Source organism: Gadus morhua, unplaced genomic scaffold (assembly GCF_902167405.1).
Source record: "Gadus morhua unplaced genomic scaffold, gadMor3.0, whole genome shotgun sequence".
In the NCBI taxonomy this organism is placed as follows: Eukaryota; Metazoa; Chordata; class Actinopteri; order Gadiformes; family Gadidae; genus Gadus; species Gadus morhua.
The window spans coordinates 48081-67621 of NW_021963992.1; the positions used below are offsets into that span (position 1 = coordinate 48081).

Consider the following 19541-nt stretch of genomic DNA (forward strand, 5'->3'; position numbering starts at 1 on the left):
CTTTGCATTGCAGCATCATTTTGAAAGGCCATTAAGAATGTTAGAGATTTGCGGTAGTGTGGCCGAGCGGTCTAAGGCGCTGGATTAAGGCTCCAGTCTCTTAGGAGGCGTGGGTTCAAATCCCACCACTGCCAGTACATGATCTGTGTTCAAGGAGTATTTTGAAATGCTTTTCTCAAAGGCAATACTGTTGAATGGCAATTTCTCAGTTACATGCTTCGAATTTCCTCAAAAAAGCGACAACATTCCTTGAACACCTACACAAGGTCTCACTTTGTGGATCTTTCATTCACACTAACGCAATTGGCAGTTAATAATGACAAAAAGAATCAATTTGAGATCACAAGCACAAGTTGAATTGCGTGAAAGTGTGAAAAATATATACTCCTTAATGCATTTCAGTAATGACATGCCCTGATGTATGTGCCTTAACATATATTCCAATACATTCTATTCCCAATAAAGCAGGTTTGTGCGTTGATGGCAACTAAGAACAAAGACAAAAATATTCACTAGCTTTTCCCAAAAACAGCTGGTTTAAGGGATATCAATTGGAATCCTGAAACATTTCACGAAATATCAGCTCAATCTTTCTAGGCTGTGCACAACATTGAGCAAAGAACCGAGGGCTCGTCCGGGATATAAACCCGGGACCTCTCGCACCCTAAGCGAGAAGCATACCCCTAGACCAAAGAGCCACAGCCACATAATATGGCATGTCAATTTTTGAAAATGCTCAAATTATTAGCAGGGGTGCACGGGTTTAAGAACAATTGTATTATTGCAATTTATTGCCGTCAAATTACAATAATCATTCTTCCTTTGGACTGCATTAAAGTCCTACTTTGTAATTCAAAAATAGTTACAAATGTCCTGTGATATAGTGCTGCCGAGTTTTCCAAGGTGCTGGATCAATGCTCCAGTTCGAGGAGACGTTGTTTCAAATCCTTGCAAGGGCATTCAACCCTTTGCATTGCAGCATCATTTTGAAAGGCCATTAAGAACGTTAGAGTTTTGTGGTAGTGTGGACGAGCAGTCTAAGGCGCTGGATTAAGGCTCCAATCTCTTAGGAGGCGTGGGTTCAAATCCAACCACTGCCAGTACATGATCTGTGTTCAAGGATTATTTTGAAATGCTTTTCTCAAAGGCAATACTGTTGAATGGCAATTTCTCAGTTACATGCTTCGAATCCCCAGAAAAAAGCGACAACATTCGTTGAACACCTACACAAGGTCTCACTTTGTGTATCTTTCATTCACACTAACGCAATTGGCAGTTAATTATGCCAAAGAGAATCAATTTGAGATCACAAGCACAAGTTGAATAGTGTGAAAGTGTGAAAAATATATATTCCTTAATGCATTTCAGTAATGACATGCCCTGTTGTATGTGCCCCAAGATATATTCCAATACATTCTATTCCCAATAAAGCAGGTTTGTGCGTTGATGGCAACTACGAACAAAGGCAAAAATAATCACTAGCTTTTCCCGAAATCAGCTGGTTTAAGGGATATCAATTGGAATCCTGATGCATTTCACGAAATATCAACTCAATCTTTCTAGGCTGTGCACATCATTGAGCGAAGAACCGAGGGCTCGTCCGGGATTTGAACCCGGGACCTCTCGCACCCTAAGCGAGAATCATACCCCTAGACCAACGAGCCACAGCAACATAATTTGACATGTCAATTTTTGAAAATGCTCAAATTATTAGCAGGGGTGCAAGGGTTTAAGAACAATTGTATAATTCCAATTTATTGCCGTCAAATTACAATATTCATTCTTCCTTTGGACTGCATTAAAGTCCTACTTTGTAATTCAAAAATAGTAACAAATGTCCTGTGATATAGTGCTGCCGAGTTTTCCAAGGTGCTGGATCAATGCTCCAGTTCGAGGAGACGTTGTTTCAAATCCTTGCAAGGGCATTCAACCCTTTGCATTGCAGCATCATTTTTATAGGCCATTAAGAATGTTAGAGTTTTGTGGTAGTGTGGCCGAGCGGTCTAGGGCGCTGGATTAAGGCTCCAGTCTCTTAGGAGGCGTGGGTTCAAATCCCACCACTGCCAGTACATGATCTGTGTTCAAGGTTTATTTTGAAATGATTTTCTCAAAGGCAATACTGTTGAATGGCAATTTCTCAGTTACATGCTTCGAATTTCCTCAAAAAAGCGACAACATTCCTTGAACACCTACACAAGGTCTCACTTTGAGGATCTTTCATTCACACTAACGCAATTGGCAGTTAATTATGCCAAAAAGAATCAATTTGAGATCACGAGCACAAGTTGAATAGCGTGAAAGTGTGAAAAATATATACTCCTTAATGCATTTCAGTAATGACATGCCCTGATGTATGTGGCTTAAGATATATTCCAATACATTCTATTCCCAATAAAGCAGGTTTGTGCGTTGATGGCAACTAAGAACAAAGACAAAAATATTCACTAGCTTTTCCCGAAAAAAGCTGGTTTAAGGGATATCAATTGGAATCCTGAAGCATTTCACGAAATATCAGCTCAATCTCTCAAAGCTGCTCGTCCGGGATTTGAACCCGGGACCTCTCGCACCCAAAGCGAGAATCATACCCCTAGACCAACGAGCCACATCTACATTATTTGAGACGACAATTTTTGAAAATGCTCAAATGATTAACAGGGGTGCAAGCGTTTAAGAACAATTGTATAATTCCAATTTATTGCCGTCAAATTACAATATTCATTCTTCCTTTGGACTGCATCAAAGTCCTACTTTGTTATTTTAAAAATAGTTACAAATGTCCTGTGATATAGTGCTGCCGAGTTTTCCAAGGTGCTGGATCAATGCTCCAGTTCGAGGAGGCTTTGTTTCAAATCCTTGCAAGGGCATTCAACCCTTTGCATTGCAGCATCATTTTGAAAGGCCATTAAGAATGTTAGAGTTTTGTGGTAGTGTGGCCGAGCGGTCTAAGGCGCTGGATTAAGGCTCCAGTCTCTTAGGAGGCGTGGGTTCAAATCCCACCACTGCCAGTACATGATCTGTGTTCAAGGAGTATTTTGAAATGCTTTTCTCAAAGGCAATACTGTTGAATGGCAATTTCTCAGTTACATGCTTCGAATTTCCTCAAAAAAGCGACAACATTCCTTGAACACCTACACAAGGTCTCACTTTGAGGATCTTTCATTCACACTAACGCAATTGGCAGTTAATTATGCCAAAAAGAATCAATTTGAGATCACGAGCACAAGTTGAATAGCGTGAAAGTGTGAAAAATATATACTCCTTAATGCATTTCAGTAATGACATGCCCTGATGTATGTGGCTTAAGATATATTCCAATACATTCTATTCCCAATAAAGCAGGTTTGTGCGTTGATGGCAACTAAGAACAAAGACAAAAATATTCACTAGCTTTTCCCGAAAAAAGCTGGTTTAAGGGATATCAATTGGAATCCTGAAGCATTTCACGAAATATCAGCTCAATCTCTCAAGGCTGTTCCCAACATTGGGCAAAGAACCGAGGGCTCGTCCGGGATTTGAACCCGGGACCTCTCGCACCCAAAGCGAGAATCATACCCCTAGACCAACGAGCCACATCTACATTATTTGAGACGACAATTTTTGAAAATGCTCAAATGATTAACAGGGGTGCAAGCGTTTAAGAACAATTGTATAATTCCAATTTATTGCCGTCAAATTACAATATTCATTCTTCCTTTGGACTGCATCAAAGTCCTACTTTGTTATTTTAAAAATAGTTACAAATGTCCTGTGATATAGTGCTGCCGAGTTTTCCAAGGTGCTGGATCAATGCTCCAGTTCGAGGAGGCTTTGTTTCAAATCCTTGCAAGGGCATTCAACCCTTTGCATTGCAGCATCATTTTGAAAGGCCATTAAGAATGTTAGAGATTTGTGGTAGTGTGGCCGAGCGGTCTAAGGCGCTGGATTAAGGCTCCAGTCTCTTAGGAGGCGTGGGTTCAAATCCCACCACTGCCAGTACATGATCTGTGTTCAAGGAGTATTTTGAAATGCTTTTCTCAAAGGCAATACTGTTGAATGGCAATTTCTCAGTTACATGCTTCGAATTTCCTCAAAAAAGCGACAACATTCCTTGAACACCTACACAAGGTCTCACTTTGTGGATCTTTCATTCACACTAACGCAATTGGCAGTTAATAATGACAAAAAGAATCAATTTGAGATCACAAGCACAAGTTGAATTGCGTGAAAGTGTGAAAAATATATACTCCTTAATGCATTTCAGTAATGACATGCCCTGATGTATGTGCCTTAACATATATTCCAATACATTCTATTCCCAATAAAGCAGGTTTGTGCGTTGATGGCAACTAAGAACAAAGACAAAAATATTCACTAGCTTTTCCCGAAAAAAGCTGGTTTAAGGGATATCAATTGGAATCCTGAAGCATTTCACGAAATATCAGCTCAATCTCTCAAGGCTGTTCCCAACATTGGGCAAAGAACCGAGGGCTCGTCCGGGATTTGAACCCGGGACCTCTCGCACCCAAAGCGAGAAACATACCCCTAGACCAACGAGCCACATCTACATTATTTGAGACGACAATTTTTGAAAATGCTCAAATGATTAACAGGGGTGCAAGCGTTTAAGAACAATTGTATAATTCCAATTTATTGCCGTCAAATTACAATATTCATTCTTCCTTTGGACTGCATCAAAGTCCTACTTTGTTATTTTAAAAATAGTTACAAATGTCCTGTGATATAGTGCTGCCGAGTTTTCCAAGGTGCTGGATCAATGCTCCAGTTCGAGGAGGCTTTGTTTCAAATCCTTGCAAGGGCATTCAACCCTTTGCATTGCAGCATCATTTTGAAAGGCCATTAAGAATGTTAGAGATTTGTGGTAGTGTGGCCGAGCGGTCTAAGGCGCTGGATTAAGGCTCCAGTCTCTTAGGAGGCGTGGGTTCAAATCCCACCACTGCCAGTACATGATCTGTGTTCAAGGAGTATTTTGAAATGCTTTTCTCAAAGGCAATACTGTTGAATGGCAATTTCTCAGTTACATGCTTCGAATTTCCTCAAAAAAGCGACAAAATTCCTTGAACACCTACACAAGGTCTCACTTTGTGGATCTTTCATTCACACTAACGCAATTGGCAGTTAATAATGACAAAAAGAATCAATTTGAGATCACAAGCACAAGTTGAATTGCGTGAAAGTGTGAAAAATATATACTCCTTAATGCATTTCAGTAATGACATGCCCTGATGTATGTGCCTTAACATATATTCCAATACATTCTCTTCCCAATAAAGCAGGTTTGTGCGTTGATGGCAACTAAGAACAAAGACAAAAATATTCACTAGCTTTTCCCAAAAACAGCTGGTTTAAGGGATATCAATTGGAATCCTGAAACATTTCACGAAATATCAGCTCAATCTTTCTAGGCTGTGCACAACATTGAGCAAAGAACCGAGGGCTCGTCCGGGATTTGAACCCGTGACCTCTCACACCCTAAGCGAGAATCATACCCCTAGACCAACGACCCAGATGAACATAATTTGACATGTCAATTTTTGAAAATGCTCAAATTATTAGCAGGGGTGCAAGGGTTTAAGAACAACTGTATAATTCCAATTTATTGCCGTCAAATTACAAAATTCGTTCTTCCTTTGGACTGCATTAAAGTCCTACTTTGTAATTCAAAAATAGTAACAAATGTCCTCTGATATAGTGCTGCCGAGTTTTCCAAGGTGCTGGATCAATGCTGCAGTTCGAGGAGACGTTGTTTCAAATCCTTGCAAGGGCATTCAACCCTTTGCATTGCAGCATCATTTTGAAAGGCCATTAAGAATGTTAGAGTTTTGTGGTAGTGTGGCCGAGCGGTCTAAGGCGCTGGATTAAGGCGTGGGTTCAAATCCCACCACTGCCAGTACATGATCTGTGTTCAAGGATTGTTTTGAAATGCTTTTCTCAAAGGCAATACTGTTGATTGGTAATTTCTCAGTTACATGCTTCGAATTCCCTCAAAAAAGCGACAACATTCCTTGAACACCTACACAAGGTCTCACTTTGTGGATCTTTCATTCACACTAACGCAATTGGCAGTTCATTATGCCAATAAGAATCAATTTGAGATCACGAGCACAAGTTGAATAGCGTGAAAGTGTGAAAAATATATACTCCTTAATGCATTTCAGTAATGACATGCCCTGATGTATGTGGCTTAAGATATATTCCAATACATTCTATTCCCAATAAAGCAGGTTTGTGCGTTGATGGCAACTAAGAACAAAGACAAAAATATTCACTAGCTTTTCCCGAAAAAAGCTGGTTTAAGGGATATCAATTGGAATCCTGAAGCATTTCACGAAATATCAGCTCAATCTCTCAAGGCTGTTCCCAACATTGGCCAAAGAACCGAGGGCTCGTCCGGGATTTGAACCCGGGACCTCTCGCACCCAAAGCGAGAATCATACCCCTAGACCAACGAGCCACATCTACATTATTTGAGACGACAATTTTTAAAATGCTCAAATGATTAACAGGGGTGCAAGCGTTTAAGAACAATTGTATAATTCCAATTTATTGCCGTCAAATTACAATATTCATTCTTCCTTTGGACTGCATCAAAGTCCTACTTTGTTATTTTAAAAATAGTTACAAATGTCCTGTGATATAGTGCTGCCGAGTTTTCCAAGGTGCTGGATCAATGCTCCAGTTCGAGGAGGCTTTGTTTCAAATCCTTGCAAGGGCATTCAACCCTTTGCATTGCAGCATCATTTTGAAAGGCCATTAAGAATGTTAGAGATTTGTGGTAGTGTGGCCGAGCGGTCTAAGGCGCTGGATTAAGGCTCCAGTCTCTTAGGAGGCGTGGGTTCAAATCCCACCACTGCTAGTACATGATCTGTGTTCAAGGAGTATTTTGAAATGCTTTTCTCAAAGGCAATACTGTTGAATGGCAATTTCTCAGTTACATGCTTCGAATTTCCTCAAAAAAGCGACAACATTCCTTGAACACCTACACAAGGTCTCACTTTGTGGATCTTTCATTCACACTAACGCAATTGGCAGTTAATAATGACAAAAAGAATCAATTTGAGATCACAAGCACAAGTTGAATTGCGTGAAAGTGTGAAAAATATATACTCCTTAATGCATTTCAGTAATGACATGCCCTGATGTATGTGCCTTAACATATATTCCAATACATTCTATTCCCAATAAAGCAGGTTTGTGCGTTGATGGCAACTAAGAACAAAGACAAAAATATTCACTAGCTTTTCCCAAAACAGCTGGTTTAAGGGATATCAATTGGAATCCTGAAACATTTCACGAAATATCAGCTCAATCTTTCTAGGCTGTGCACAACATTGAGCAAAGAACCGAGGGCTCGTCCGGGATTTAAACCCGGGACCTCTCGCACCCTAAGCGAGAAGCATACCCCTAGACCAAAGAGCCACAGCCACATAATATGGCATGTCAATTTTTGAAAATGCTCAAATTATTAGCAGGGGTGCAAGGGTTTAAGAACAATTGTATTATTGCAATTTATTGCCGTCAAATTACAATAATCATTCTTCCTTTGGACTGTATAAAGTCCTACTTTGTAATTCAAAAATAGTTACAAATGTCCTGTGATATAGTGCTGCCGAGTTTTCCAAGGTGCTGGATCAATGCTCCAGTTCGAGGAGACGTTGTTTCAAATCCTTGCAAGGGCATTCAACCCTTTGCATTGCAGCATCATTTTGAAAGGCCATTAAGAATGTTAGAGTTTTGTGGTAGTGTGGCAGAGCGGTCTAAGGCGATGGGTTTAGGCTCTAGTCTTATTGGAGGTGTGCGTTCATATCCCACCACTGCCAGTACATGATCTGTGTTCAAGGATTATTTTGAAATGCTTTTCTCAAAGGCAATACTGTTGAATGGCAATTTCTCAGGTACATTCTTCGAATTTCCTCAAAAAAGCGACAACATTCCTTGAACACCTACACAAGGTCTCACTTTGTGTATCTTTCATTCACACTAACGCAATTGGCAGTTAATTATGCCAAAGAGAATCAATTTGAGATCACGAGCACAAGTTGAATAGTGTGGAAGTGTGAAAAATATATATTCCTTAATGCATTTCAGTAATGACATGCCCTGTTGTATGTGCCCCAAGATATATTCCAATACATTCTATTCCCAATAAAGCAGGTTTGTGCGTTGATGGCAACTATGAACAAAGGCAAAAATATGCACTAGCTTTTCCCGAAATCAGCTGGTTTATGGGATATCAATAGGAATCCTGATGCATTTCACGAAATATCAACTCAATCTTTCTAGGCTGTGCACATCATTGAGCGAAGAACCGAGGGCTCGTCCGGGATTTGAACCCGAGACCTCTCGCTCCCTAAGCGAGATCATACCCCTAGACCAACGAGCCACAGCAACATAATTTGACATGTCAATTTTTGAAAATGCTCAAATTATTAGCAGGGGTGCAAGGGTTTAAGAACAATTGTATAATTCCAATTTATTGCCGTCAAATTACAATATTCATTCTTCCTTTGGACTGCATTAAAGTCCTACTTTGTAATTCAAAAATAGTAACAAATGTCCTGTGATATAGTGCTGCCGAGTTTTCCAAGGTGCTGGATCAATGCTCCAGTTCGAGGAGACGTTGTTTCAAATCCTTGCAAGGGCATTCAACCCTTTGCATTTCAGCATCATTTTTATAGGCCATTAAGAATGTTAGAGTTTTGTGGTAGTGTGGCCGAGCGGTCTAAGGCGCTGGATTAAGGCTCCAGTCTCTTAGGAGGCGTGGGTTCAAATCCCACCACTGCCAGTACATGATCTGTGTTCAAGGATTATTTTGAAATGATTTTCTCAAAGGCAATACTGTTGAATGGCAATTTCTCAGTTACATGCTTCGAATTTCCTCAAAAAAGCGACAACATTCCTTGAACACCTACACAAGGTCTCACTTTGAGGATCTTTCATTCACACTAACGCAATTGGCAGTTAATTATGCCAAAAAGAATCAATTTGAGATCACGAGCACAAGTTGAATAGCGTGAAAGTGTGAAAAATATATACTCCTTAATGCATTTCAGTAATGACATGCCCTGATGTATGTGGCTTAAGATATATTCCAATACATTCTATTCCCAATAAAGCAGGTTTGTGCGTTGATGGCAACTAAGAACAAAGACAAAAATATTCACTAGCTTTTCCCGAAAAAAGCTGGTTTAAGGGATATCCATTGGACTCCTGAAGCATTTCACGAAATATCAGCTCAATCTCTCAAGGCTGTTCCCAACAGTGGGCAAAGAACCGAGGGCTCGTCCGGGATTTGAACCCGGGACCACTCGCACCCAAAGCGAGAATCATACCCCTAGACCAACGAGCCACATCTACATTATTTAAGACGACAATTTTTCAAAATGCTCAAATGATTAACAGGGGTGCAAGCGTTTAAGAACAATTGTATAATTCCAATTTATTGCCGTCAAATTACAATATTCATTCTTCCTTTGGACTGCATCAAAGTCCTACTTTGTTATTTTAAAAATAGTTACAAATGTCCTGTGATATAGTGCTGCCGAGTTTTCCAAGGTGCTGGATCAATGCTCCAGTTCGAGGAGGCTTTGTTTCAAATCCTTGCAAGGGCATTCAACCCTTTGCATTGCAGCATCATTTTGAAAGGCCATTAAGAATGTTAGAGATTTGTGGTAGTGTGGCCGAGCGGTCTAAGGCGCTGGATTAAGGCTCCAGTCTCTTAGGAGGCGTGGGTTCAAATCCCACCACTGCCAGTACATGATCTGTGTTCAAGGATTATTTTGAAATGCTTTTCTCAAAGGCAATACTGTTGAATGGCAATTTCTCAGGTACATTCTTCGAATTTCCTCAAAAAAGCGACAACATTCCTTGAACACCTACACAAGGTCTCACTTTGTGTATCTTTCATTCACACTAACGCAATTGGCAGTTAATTATGCCAAAGAGAATCAATTTGAGATCACGAGCACAAGTTGAATAGTGTGGAAGTGTGAAAAATATATATTCCTTAATGCATTTCAGTAATGACATGCCCTGTTGTATGTGCCCCAAGATATATTCCAATACATTCTATTCCCAATAAAGCAGGTTTGTGCGTTGATGGCAACTACGAACAAAGGCAAAAATATGCACTAGCTTTTCCCGAAATCAGCTGGTTTATGGGATATCAATAGGAATCCTGATGCATTTCACGAAATATCAACTCAATCTTTCTAGGCTGTGCACATCATTGAGCGAAGAACCGAGGGCTCGTCCGGGATTTGAACCCGAGACCTCTCGCACCCTAAGCGAGATCATACCCCTAGACCAACGAGCCACAGCAACATAATTTGACATGTCAATTTTTGAAAATGCTCAAATTATTAGCAGGGGTGCAAGGGTTTAAGAACAATTGTATAATTCCAATTTATTGCCGTCAAATTACAATATTCATTCTTCCTTTGGACTGCATTAAAGTCCTACTTTGTAATTCAAAAATAGTAACAAATGTCCTGTGATATAGTGCTGCCGAGTTTTCCAAGGTGCTGGATCAATGCTCCAGTTCGAGGAGACGTTGTTTCAAATCCTTGCAAGGGCATTCAACCCTTTGCATTGCAGCATCATTTTGAAAGGCCATTAAGAAAGTTAGAGTTTTGTGGTAGTGTGGCCGAGCGGTCTAAGGCGCTGGATTAAGGCTCCAGTCTCTTAGGAGGCGTGGGTTCAAATCCCACCACTGCCAGTACATGATCTGTGTTCAAGGATTATTTTGAAATGATTTTCTCAAAGGCAATACTGTTGAATGGCAATTTCTCAGTTACATGCTTCGAATTTCCTCAAAAAAGCGACAACATTCCTTGAACACCTACACAAGGTCTCACTTTGAGGATCTTTCATTCACACTAACGCAATTGGCAGTTAATTATGCCAAAAAGAATCAATTTGAGATCACGAGCACAAGTTGAATAGCGTGAAAGAGTGAAAAATATATACTCCTTAATGCATTTCAGTAATGACATGCCCTGATGTATGTGGCTTAAGATATATTCCAATACATTCTATTCCCAATAAAGCAGGTTTGTGCGTTGATGGCAACTAAGAACAAAGACAAAAATATTCACTAGCATTTCCCGAAAAATGCTGGTTTAAGGGATATCCATTGGAATCCTGAAGCATTTCACGAAATATCAGCTCAATCTCTCAAGGCTGTTCCCAACAGTGGGCAAAGAACCGAGGGCTCGTCCGGGATTTGAACCCGGGACCTCTCGCACCCAAAGCGAGAATCATACCCCTAGACCAACGAGCCACATCTACATTATTTGAGACGACAATTTTTGAAAATGCTCAAATGATTAACAGGGGTGCAAGCGTTTAAGAACAATTGTATAATTCCAATTTATTGCCGTCAAATTACAATATTCATTCTTCCTTTGGACTGCATCAAAGTCCTACTTTGTTATTTTAAAAATAGTTACAAATGTCCTGTGATATAGTGCTGCCGAGTTTTCCAAGGTGCTGGATCAATGCTCCAGTTCGAGGAGGCTTTGTTTCAAATCCTTGCAAGGGCATTCAACCCTTTGCATTGCAGCATCATTTTGAAAGGCCATTAAGAATGTTAGAGATTTGTGGTAGTGTGGCCGAGCGGTCTAAGGCGCTGGATTAAGGCTCCAGTCTCTTAGGAGGCGTGGGTTCAAATCCCACCACTGCCAGTACATGATCTGTGTTCAAGGAGTATTTTGAAATGCTTTTCTCAAAGGCAATACTGTTGAATGGCAATTTCTCAGTTACATGCTTCGAATTTCCTCAAAAAAGCGACAACATTCCTTGAACACCTACACAAGGTCTCACTTTGAGGATCTTTCATTCACACTAACGCAATTGGCAGTTAATTATGCCAAAAAGAATCAATTTGAGATCACGAGCACAAGTTGAATAGCGTGAAAGTGTGAAAAATATATACTCCTTAATGCATTTCAGTAATGACATGCCCTGATGTATGTGGCTTAAGATATATTCCAATACATTCTATTCCCAATAAAGCAGGTTTGTGCGTTGATGGCAACTAAGAACAAAGACAAAAATATTCACTAGCTTTTCCCGAAAAATGCTGGTTTAAGGGATATCCATTGGAATCCTGAAGCATTTCACGAAATATCAGCTCAATCTCTCAAGGCTGTTCCCAACAGTGGGCAAAGAACCGAGGGCTCGTCCGGGATTTGAACCCGGGACCTCTCGCACCCAAAGCGAGAATCATACCCCTAGACCAACGAGCCACATCTACATTATTTGAGACGACAATTTTTGAAAATGCTCAAATGATTAACAGGGGTGCAAGCGTTTAAGAACAATTGTATAATTCCAATTTATTGCCGTCAAATTACAATATTCATTCTTCCTTTGGACTGCATCAAAGTCCTACTTTGTTATTTTAAAAATAGTTACAAATGTCCTGTGATATAGTGCTGCCGAGTTTTCCAAGGTGCTGGATCAATGCTCCAGTTCGAGGAGGCTTTGTTTCAAATCCTTGCAAGGGCATTCAACCCTTTGCATTGCAGCATCATTTTGAAAGGCCATTAAGAATGTTAGAGATTTGTGGTAGTGTGGCCGAGCGGTCTAAGGCGCTGGATTAAGGCTCCAGTCTCTTAGGAGGCGTGGGTTCAAATCCCACCACTGCCAGTACATGATCTGTGTTCAAGGAGTATTTTGAAATGCTTTTCTCAAAGGCAATACTGTTGAATGGCAATTTCTCAGTTACATGCTTCGAATTTCCTCAAAAAAGCGACAACATTCCTTGAACACCTACACAAGGTCTCACTTTGTGGATCTTTCATTCACACTAACGCAATTGGCAGTTAATAATGACAAAAAGAATCAATTTGAGATCACAAGCACAAGTTGAATTGCGTGAAAGTGTGAAAAATATATACTCCTTAATGCATTTCAGTAATGACATGCCCTGATGTATGTGCCTTAACATATATTCCAATACATTCTATTCCCAATAAAGCAGGTTTGTGCGTTGATGGCAACTAAGAACAAAGACAAAAATATTCACTAGCTTTTCCCAAAAACAGCTGGTTTAAGGGATATCAATTGGAATCCTGAAACATTTCACGAAATATCAGCTCAATCTTTCTAGGCTGTGCACAACATTGAGCAAAGAACCGAGGGCTCGTCCGGGATTTAAACCCGGGACCTCTCGCACCCTAAGCGAGAAGCATACCCCTAGACCAAAGAGCCACAGCCACATAATATGGCATGTCAATTTTTGAAAATGCTCAAATTATTAGCAGGGGTGCAAGGGTTTAAGAACAATTGTATTATTGCAATTTATTGCCGTCAAATTACAATAATCATTCTTCCTTTGGACTGCATTAAAGTCCTACTTTGTAATTCAAAAATAGTTACAAATGTCCTGTGATATAGTGCTGCCGAGTTTTCCAAGGTGCTGGATCAATGCTCCAGTTCGAGGAGACGTTGTTTCAAATCCTTGCAAGGGCATTCAACCCTTTGCATTGCAGCATCATTTTGAAAGGCCATTAAGAACGTTAGAGTTTTGTGGTAGTGTGGACGAGCAGTCTAAGGCGCTGGATTAAGGCTCCAATCTCTTAGGAGGCGTGGGTTCAAATCCAACCACTGCCAGTACATGATCTGTGTTCAAGGATTATTTTGAAATGCTTTTCTCAAAGGCAATACTGTTGAATGGCAATTTCTCAGTTACATGCTTCGAATCCCCAGAAAAAAGCGACAACATTCGTTGAACACCTACACAAGGTCTCACTTTGTGTATCTTTCATTCACACTAACGCAATTGGCAGTTAATTATGCCAAAGAGAATCAATTTGAGATCACGAGCACAAGTTGAATAGTGTGAAAGTGTGAAAAGTACATATTCTCCCTAATGCATTTCAGTAATGACATGCCCTGTTGTATGTGCCCCAAGATATATTCCAATACATTCTATTCCCAATAAAGCAGGTTTGTGCGTTGATGGCAACTAAGAACAAAGGCAAAAATATTCACTAGCTTTTCCCGAAATCAGCTGGTTTAAGGGATATCAATTGGAATCCTGAAGCATTTCACGAAATATCAACTCAATCTTTCTAGGCTGTGCACAACATTGAGCAAAGAACCGAGGGCTCGTCCGGGATCTGAACCCGGGACCTCTCGCACCCCAAGCGAGAATCATACCCCTAGACCAACGAGCGACAGCAACATAAAATGACATGTCAATTTTTGAAAATGCTCAAATTATTAGCAGGGGTGCAAGGGTTTAAGAACAATTGTATAATTCCAATTTATTGCCGTCAAATTACAATATTCATTCTTCCTTTGGACTGCATTAAAGTCCTACTTTGTAATTCAAAAATAGTAACAAATGTCCTGTGATATAGTGCTGCCGAGTTTTCCAAGGTGCTGGATCAATGCTCCAGTTCGAGGAGACGTTGTTTCAAATCCTTGCAAGGGCATTCAACCCTTTGCATTGCAGCATCATTTTTAAAGGCCATTAAGAATGTTAGAGTTTTGTGGTAGTGTGGCAGAGCGGTCTAAGGCGATGGATTAAGGCTCCAGTCTCTTAGGAGGCGTGGGTTCAAATCCAACTACTGCCAGTACATGATCTGTGTTCAAGGAGTATTTTGTAATGCTTTTCTCAAAGGCAATACTGTTGAATGGCAATTTCTCAGTTACATGCTTCGAATCCCCAGAAAAAAGCGACAACATTCGTTGAACACCTACACAAGGTCTCACTTTGTGTATCTTTCATTCACACTAACGCAATTGGCAGTTAATTATGCCAAAGAGAATCAATTTGAGATCACGAGCACAAGTTGAATAGTGTGAAAGTGTGAAAAATATATACTCCTTAATGCATTTCAGTAATGACATGCCCTGTTGTATGTGCCCCAAGATATATTCCAATACATTCTATTCCCAATAAAGCAGGTTTGTGCGTTGATGGCAACTAAGAACAAAGGCAAAAATATTCACTAGCTTTTCCCGAAATCAGCTGGTTTAAGGGATATCAATTGGAATCCTGAAGCATTTCACGAAATATCAACTCAATCTTTCTAGGCTGTGCACATTATTATGCGAAGAACCGAGGGCTCCTACGGGATTCGAACCCGGGACCTCTCGCACCCTAAGCGAGAATCATACGCCTAGACCAACGAGCCACAGCAACATAATTTGACAGGTCAATTTTTGAAAATGCTCAAATTATTAGCAGGGGTGCAAGGGTTTAAGAACAATTGTATAATTCCTATTTATTGCCGTCAAATTACAATATTCATTCTTCCTTTGGACTGCATTAAAGTCCTACTTTGTAATTCAAAAATAGTAACAAATGTCCTGTGATATAGTGCTGCCGAGTTTTTCAAGGTGCTGGATCAATGCTCCAGTTCGAGGAGACGTTGTTTCAAATCCTTGTAAGGGCATTCAACCCTTTGCATTGCAGCATCATTTTGGAAGGCCATTAAGAATGATAGAGTTATGTGGTAGTGCGGCCGAGCGGTCTAAGCTGCTGGGTTAAGGCTCCAGTCTCTAAGGAGGCGTGGGTTCAAATCCCACCACTGCTAGTACATTACCTGTGTTCAAGGAGTATTTTGAAATGCTTTTCTCAAAGGCAATATTGTTGAATGGCAATTTCTCAGTTACATGCTTCAAATTTCCTCAAAAAAGCGACAACATTCGTTGAACACCTACACAAGGTCTCACTTTGTGGATCTTTCATTCACACTAACGCAATTGGCAGTTCATTATGCCAAAAAGAATCAATTTGAGATCACGAGCACAAGTTGAATAGCGTGAAAGTGTGAAAAATATATACTCCTTAATGCATTTCAGTAATGACATGCCCTGATGTATGTGCCTTAAGATATATTCCAATACATTCTATTCCCAATAAAGCAGGTTTGTGCGTTGATGGCAACTAAGAACAAAGACAAAAATATTCACTAGCTTTTCCCGAAAATAGCAGGTTTAAGGGATATCAATTGGAATCCTGAAGCATTTCACGAAATATCAGCTCAATCTCTCAAGGCTGTTCCCAACATTGGGCAAATAACCGAGGGCTCGTCCGGGATTTGAGCCCGGGACCTCTTGCACCCGAAGCGAGAATCATACCCCTTGACCAACGAGCCACATCAACCTTATTTGATATGACAATTTTTGAAAATGCTCAAATGATTAACAGGGGTGCAAGCGTTTAAGAACAATTGTATAATTCCAATTTATTGCCGTCAAATTACAATATTCATTCTTCCTTTGGACTGCATCAAAGTCCTACTTTGTAATTTTAAAAATAGTTACAAATGTCCTGTGATATAGTGCTGCCGAGTTTTCCAAGGTGCTGGATCAATGCTCCAGTTCGAGGAGGCGTTGTTTCAAATCCTTGCAAGGGCATTCAACCCTTTGCATTGCAGCACCATTTTGAAAGGCCATTAAGAATGTTAGAGTTTTGTGGTAGTGTGGCCGAGCGGTCTAAGGCGCTGGATTTAGGCTCCATTCTCTTTGGAGGCGTGGGTTAGAATCCCACCACTGCAAGTACATGATCTGTGTTCAAGGATTATTTTGAAATGCTTTTCTCAAAGGCAATACTGTTGAACGGCAATTTCTCAGTTACATGCTTCGAATTTCCTCAAAATAGCGACAACATTCCTTGAACACCTACACAAGGTCTCACTTTGTGGATCTTTCATTCACACTTACGCAATTGGCAGTTAATTATGCCAAAGAGAATCAATTTGAGATCACGAGCACAAGTTGAATAGTGTGGAAGTGTGAAAAATATATATTCCTCAATGCATTTCAGTAATGACATGCCCTGTTGTATGTGCCCCAAGATATATTCCAATACATTCTATTCCCAATAAAGCAGGTTTGTGCGTTGATGGCAACTAAGAACAATGTAACTGGAGAAATTCCATTCAAACACTTTATTGCCTTTGAGGAAAGCATTTCAAATACTCCTTGAACACAGTTTCATGTACTGGCAGTGGTTGGGATTTGAACCCACGCCTCCAAGAGACCTGGTTGAGGCTCTAAATCCCAGCGCCTTAGACCGCTCGGCCACACTACCACACAAAATACTAACATCTTAATGGCCCCTTTCAAATGAATGCTGCAATGCCAAAGGGTTGATTGCCCTTGCAAGGATTTTGAAAGCAACGCCCCTCCTCCGAACTGGAGCATTGATGCCAGCACCTGGGAAAACTCGGCAGCACTATATCACAGGACATTTGTTACTATTTTTAAATTACAAAGTAGGACTTTAATGCAGTCCAAAGGAAGAATGAATATTGTAATTTGACGGCAATAAATTGGAATTATACAATTGTTCTTAAACGCTTGCACCCCTGTTAATCATTTGAGCATTTTCAAAAATTGTCATATCAAATTAGGTTGATGTGGCTCGTTGGTCTAGGGGTATGATTCTCGCTTTGGGTGCGAGAGGTCCCGGGTTCAAATCCCGGACGAGCCCTCGGTTCTTTGCCCAATGTTGGGAACAGCCTTGAGAGATTGAGCTGATATTTCGTGAAATGCTTCAGGATTCCAATTGATATCCCTTAAACCAGCTTTTTTCGGGAAAAGCTAGTGAATATTTTTGTCTTTGTTCTTAGTTGCCATCAACGCACAAACCTGCTTTATTGGGAATAGAATGTATTGGAATATATCTTAAGGCACATACATCAGGGCATGTCATTACTGAAATGCATTAAGGAGTATATATTTTTCACACTTTCACGCTATTCAACTTGTGCTCGTGATCTCAAATTGATTCTTTTTGGCATAATTAACTGCCAATTGCGTTAGTGTGAATGAAAGATCCACAAAGTGAGACCTTGTGTAGGTGTTCAAGGAATGTTGTCGCTTTTTTGAGGAAATTCGAAGCATGTAACTGAGAAATTGCCATTCAACAGTATTGCCTTTGAGAAAAGCATTTCAAAATACTCCTTGTACACAGATCATTTACTGGCAGTGGTGGGATTTGAACCCACGCCTCCTAAGAGACTGGAGCCTTAATCCAGCGCCTTAGACCGCTCGGCCACACTACCACAAAACTCTAACATTCTTAATGGCCTTTCAAAATGATGCTGCAATGCAAAGGGTTGAATGCCCTTGCAAGGATTTGAAACAACGTCTCCTCGAACTGGAGCATTGATCCAGCACCTTGGAAAACTCGGCAGCACTATATCACAGGACATTTGTTACTATTTTTGAATTACAAAGTAGGACTTTAATGCAGTCCAAAGGAAGAATGAATATTGTAATTTGACGGCAATAAATTGGAATTATACAATTGTTCTTAAACCCTTGCACCCCTGCTAATAATTTGAGCATTTTCAAAAATTGACATGTCAAATTATGTTGCTGTGGCTCGTTGGTCTAGGGGTATGATTCTCGCTTAGGGTGCGAGAGGTCCCGGGTTCAAATCCGGACGAGCCCTCGGTTCTTTGCTCAATGTTGTGCACAGCCTAGAAGATTGAGCTGATATTTCGTGAAATGCTTCAGGATTCCAATTGATATCCCTTAAACCAGCTTTTTCGGGAAAAGCTAGTGAATATTTTTGTCTTTGTTCTTAGTTGCCATCAACGCACAAACCTGCTTTATGGGAATAGAATGTATTGGAATATTATCTTAAGGCACATACATCAGGGCATGTCATTACTGAAATGCATTAAGGAGTATATATTTTTCACACTTTCACGCTATTCAACTTGTGCTCGTGATCTCAAATTGATTCTTTTTGGCATAATTAACTGCCAATTGCGTTAGTGTGAATGAAAGATCCACAAAGTGAGACCTTGTGTAGGTGTTCAAGGAATGTTGTCGCTTTTTTGAGGAATTCGAAGCATGTAACTGAGAAATTGCCATTCAACAGTATTGCCTTTGAGAAAAGCATTTCAAAATAATCCTTGAACACAGATCATGTACTGGCAGTGGTGGGATTTGAACCCACGCCTCCTAAGAGACTGGAGCCTTAATCCAGCGCCTTAGACCGCTCGGCCACACTACCACAAAACTCTAACATTCTTAATGGCCTTTCAAAAAGATGCTGCAATGCAAAGGGTTGAATGCCCTTGCAAGGATTTGAAACAACGTCTCCTCGAACTGCAGCATTGATCCAGCACCTTGGAAAACTCGGCAGCACTATATCAGAGGACATTTGTTACTATTTTTGAATTACAAAGTAGGACTTCAATGCAGTCCAAAGGAAGAATGAATATTGTAATTTGACGGCAATAAATTGGAATTATACAATTGTTCTTAAACCCTTGCACCCCTGCTAATAATTTGAGCATTTTCAAAATTGACATGTCATATTATGTTGCTGTGGCTCGTTGTCTAGGGGTATGATTCTCGCTTAGGGTGCGAGAGGTCCCGGGTTCAAATCCCGGACGAGCCTCGTTCTTTGCTCAATGTTGTGCACAGCCTAAGAAAGATGAGCTGATATTTCGTGAAATGTTTTCAGGATTCCAATTGATATCCCTTAAACCAGCTGTTTTTGGGAAAAGCTAGTGAATATTTTGTCTTTGTTCTTAGTTGCCATCAACGCACAAACCTGCTTT

The 19541-nt window shown here is 40.3% G+C and overlaps 32 non-coding genes across 32 annotated transcripts; 14 read left to right on the forward strand and 18 right to left on the reverse strand.

Annotated features, from left to right (window-relative positions):
• Positions 1-52: 52 nt before the first annotated feature.
• trnal-aag (transfer RNA leucine (anticodon AAG)) lies at positions 53-134 on the forward strand. The gene has a single exon. It is a non-coding gene; the product is annotated as a tRNA-Leu (tRNA).
• Positions 135-1592: 1458 nt separating this feature from the next.
• On the reverse strand, positions 1593-1664 carry trnap-agg (transfer RNA proline (anticodon AGG)). The gene has a single exon. It is a non-coding gene; the product is annotated as a tRNA-Pro (tRNA).
• A 320-nt stretch (positions 1665-1984) lies between these two features.
• Positions 1985-2066, forward strand: trnal-aag (transfer RNA leucine (anticodon AAG)). The gene has a single exon. It is a non-coding gene; the product is annotated as a tRNA-Leu (tRNA).
• A 464-nt stretch (positions 2067-2530) lies between these two features.
• trnap-ugg (transfer RNA proline (anticodon UGG)) lies at positions 2531-2602 on the reverse strand. The gene has a single exon. It is a non-coding gene; the product is annotated as a tRNA-Pro (tRNA).
• A 321-nt stretch (positions 2603-2923) lies between these two features.
• Positions 2924-3005, forward strand: trnal-aag (transfer RNA leucine (anticodon AAG)). The gene has a single exon. It is a non-coding gene; the product is annotated as a tRNA-Leu (tRNA).
• Positions 3006-3497: 492 nt separating this feature from the next.
• On the reverse strand, positions 3498-3569 carry trnap-ugg (transfer RNA proline (anticodon UGG)). The gene has a single exon. It is a non-coding gene; the product is annotated as a tRNA-Pro (tRNA).
• Positions 3570-3890: 321 nt separating this feature from the next.
• Positions 3891-3972, forward strand: trnal-aag (transfer RNA leucine (anticodon AAG)). The gene has a single exon. It is a non-coding gene; the product is annotated as a tRNA-Leu (tRNA).
• A 492-nt stretch (positions 3973-4464) lies between these two features.
• Positions 4465-4536, reverse strand: trnap-ugg (transfer RNA proline (anticodon UGG)). Its single transcript has one exon. It is a non-coding gene; the product is annotated as a tRNA-Pro (tRNA).
• Positions 4537-4857: 321 nt separating this feature from the next.
• trnal-aag (transfer RNA leucine (anticodon AAG)) lies at positions 4858-4939 on the forward strand. Its single transcript has one exon. It is a non-coding gene; the product is annotated as a tRNA-Leu (tRNA).
• A 492-nt stretch (positions 4940-5431) lies between these two features.
• trnap-agg (transfer RNA proline (anticodon AGG)) lies at positions 5432-5503 on the reverse strand. The gene has a single exon. It is a non-coding gene; the product is annotated as a tRNA-Pro (tRNA).
• An 876-nt stretch (positions 5504-6379) lies between these two features.
• Positions 6380-6451, reverse strand: trnap-ugg (transfer RNA proline (anticodon UGG)). The gene has a single exon. It is a non-coding gene; the product is annotated as a tRNA-Pro (tRNA).
• Positions 6452-6771: 320 nt separating this feature from the next.
• On the forward strand, positions 6772-6853 carry trnal-aag (transfer RNA leucine (anticodon AAG)). Its single transcript has one exon. It is a non-coding gene; the product is annotated as a tRNA-Leu (tRNA).
• Positions 6854-7344: 491 nt separating this feature from the next.
• Positions 7345-7416, reverse strand: trnap-agg (transfer RNA proline (anticodon AGG)). The gene has a single exon. It is a non-coding gene; the product is annotated as a tRNA-Pro (tRNA).
• Positions 7417-8309: 893 nt separating this feature from the next.
• On the reverse strand, positions 8310-8380 carry trnap-agg (transfer RNA proline (anticodon AGG)). The gene has a single exon. It is a non-coding gene; the product is annotated as a tRNA-Pro (tRNA).
• Positions 8381-8700: 320 nt separating this feature from the next.
• trnal-aag (transfer RNA leucine (anticodon AAG)) lies at positions 8701-8782 on the forward strand. Its single transcript has one exon. It is a non-coding gene; the product is annotated as a tRNA-Leu (tRNA).
• A 492-nt stretch (positions 8783-9274) lies between these two features.
• On the reverse strand, positions 9275-9346 carry trnap-ugg (transfer RNA proline (anticodon UGG)). Its single transcript has one exon. It is a non-coding gene; the product is annotated as a tRNA-Pro (tRNA).
• A 321-nt stretch (positions 9347-9667) lies between these two features.
• Positions 9668-9749, forward strand: trnal-aag (transfer RNA leucine (anticodon AAG)). The gene has a single exon. It is a non-coding gene; the product is annotated as a tRNA-Leu (tRNA).
• A 492-nt stretch (positions 9750-10241) lies between these two features.
• On the reverse strand, positions 10242-10312 carry trnap-agg (transfer RNA proline (anticodon AGG)). The gene has a single exon. It is a non-coding gene; the product is annotated as a tRNA-Pro (tRNA).
• A 320-nt stretch (positions 10313-10632) lies between these two features.
• Positions 10633-10714, forward strand: trnal-aag (transfer RNA leucine (anticodon AAG)). Its single transcript has one exon. It is a non-coding gene; the product is annotated as a tRNA-Leu (tRNA).
• A 492-nt stretch (positions 10715-11206) lies between these two features.
• Positions 11207-11278, reverse strand: trnap-ugg (transfer RNA proline (anticodon UGG)). The gene has a single exon. It is a non-coding gene; the product is annotated as a tRNA-Pro (tRNA).
• A 321-nt stretch (positions 11279-11599) lies between these two features.
• On the forward strand, positions 11600-11681 carry trnal-aag (transfer RNA leucine (anticodon AAG)). Its single transcript has one exon. It is a non-coding gene; the product is annotated as a tRNA-Leu (tRNA).
• Positions 11682-12173: 492 nt separating this feature from the next.
• trnap-ugg (transfer RNA proline (anticodon UGG)) lies at positions 12174-12245 on the reverse strand. The gene has a single exon. It is a non-coding gene; the product is annotated as a tRNA-Pro (tRNA).
• A 321-nt stretch (positions 12246-12566) lies between these two features.
• trnal-aag (transfer RNA leucine (anticodon AAG)) lies at positions 12567-12648 on the forward strand. Its single transcript has one exon. It is a non-coding gene; the product is annotated as a tRNA-Leu (tRNA).
• Positions 12649-13140: 492 nt separating this feature from the next.
• Positions 13141-13212, reverse strand: trnap-agg (transfer RNA proline (anticodon AGG)). Its single transcript has one exon. It is a non-coding gene; the product is annotated as a tRNA-Pro (tRNA).
• An 896-nt stretch (positions 13213-14108) lies between these two features.
• On the reverse strand, positions 14109-14180 carry trnap-ggg (transfer RNA proline (anticodon GGG)). Its single transcript has one exon. It is a non-coding gene; the product is annotated as a tRNA-Pro (tRNA).
• An 894-nt stretch (positions 14181-15074) lies between these two features.
• trnap-agg (transfer RNA proline (anticodon AGG)) lies at positions 15075-15146 on the reverse strand. Its single transcript has one exon. It is a non-coding gene; the product is annotated as a tRNA-Pro (tRNA).
• Positions 15147-16040: 894 nt separating this feature from the next.
• Positions 16041-16112, reverse strand: trnap-cgg (transfer RNA proline (anticodon CGG)). The gene has a single exon. It is a non-coding gene; the product is annotated as a tRNA-Pro (tRNA).
• A 1268-nt stretch (positions 16113-17380) lies between these two features.
• Positions 17381-17452, forward strand: trnap-ugg (transfer RNA proline (anticodon UGG)). Its single transcript has one exon. It is a non-coding gene; the product is annotated as a tRNA-Pro (tRNA).
• A 492-nt stretch (positions 17453-17944) lies between these two features.
• Positions 17945-18026, reverse strand: trnal-aag (transfer RNA leucine (anticodon AAG)). Its single transcript has one exon. It is a non-coding gene; the product is annotated as a tRNA-Leu (tRNA).
• Positions 18027-18346: 320 nt separating this feature from the next.
• trnap-agg (transfer RNA proline (anticodon AGG)) lies at positions 18347-18417 on the forward strand. Its single transcript has one exon. It is a non-coding gene; the product is annotated as a tRNA-Pro (tRNA).
• A 489-nt stretch (positions 18418-18906) lies between these two features.
• trnal-aag (transfer RNA leucine (anticodon AAG)) lies at positions 18907-18988 on the reverse strand. Its single transcript has one exon. It is a non-coding gene; the product is annotated as a tRNA-Leu (tRNA).
• A 319-nt stretch (positions 18989-19307) lies between these two features.
• Positions 19308-19378, forward strand: trnap-agg (transfer RNA proline (anticodon AGG)). The gene has a single exon. It is a non-coding gene; the product is annotated as a tRNA-Pro (tRNA).
• The last annotated feature ends 163 nt before the right edge of the window (positions 19379-19541 follow it).